General features: G+C 31.6%; 1 pseudogene; it reads left to right on the forward strand.

Annotated features, from left to right (window-relative positions):
* Window positions 1–601, forward strand: part of LOC105456497 — a 13,324-nt pseudogene that overhangs the window by 368 nt on the left and 12,355 nt on the right.

Below are 601 nucleotides of genomic sequence, written 5' to 3' on the forward strand. Positions count from 1 at the left end.
AAAGATGGAAAATTTAATAAAAATAAATTTGGAAAATTTGTTGGAAATAAGAATAAAGAGAAAGAGTGTTGGGAATGTGGTAAGAAGGGTCACTTCCGTTCCGAATGTCCTGGCAAGGAGGGAAACAGGGAATAGTCGAATTTTGTGGGGTGAATTCGGCTAGAATTAAAAAATCCCCAGAGAATAATTGTTTTATTGATAATAAACGATATGTCTTTAACCATGCCGCTAATCCAAATTCTTTCAGGATAAATAGAATTAAGGATAATTTAAGAGATTTTTATTATAACGGGGAGGTCGACGGTCGACCTTGTATTTTTAAAATTGATACGGGCTCCGATGTTTCAATTTTAAATGTAAATTTGGTTAGATCGAATAGACCGAAAATAAAGATTAATAATTGTAATTTGAGATATCCCACGGGAGAAAGAGTTTTAATTGAAAATAAGACTTTTGTAAAAGTTCGACTTGGGAATTATTTAGTAGAGATTCCAATGTTGTTAGCAGAAATAAATGATGATTGTATTTTGGGAGCTGACTTTCTTAAGAGGATTAATTTAGAAAATGTGTTTGATTCTGTTTTTCGCAATCAAGAGTTTAA

This window comes from Wasmannia auropunctata, unplaced genomic scaffold (assembly GCF_000956235.1).
Source record: "Wasmannia auropunctata unplaced genomic scaffold, wasmannia.A_1.0 LD336106.1, whole genome shotgun sequence".
Classification (NCBI taxonomy): Eukaryota; Metazoa; Arthropoda; class Insecta; order Hymenoptera; family Formicidae; genus Wasmannia; species Wasmannia auropunctata.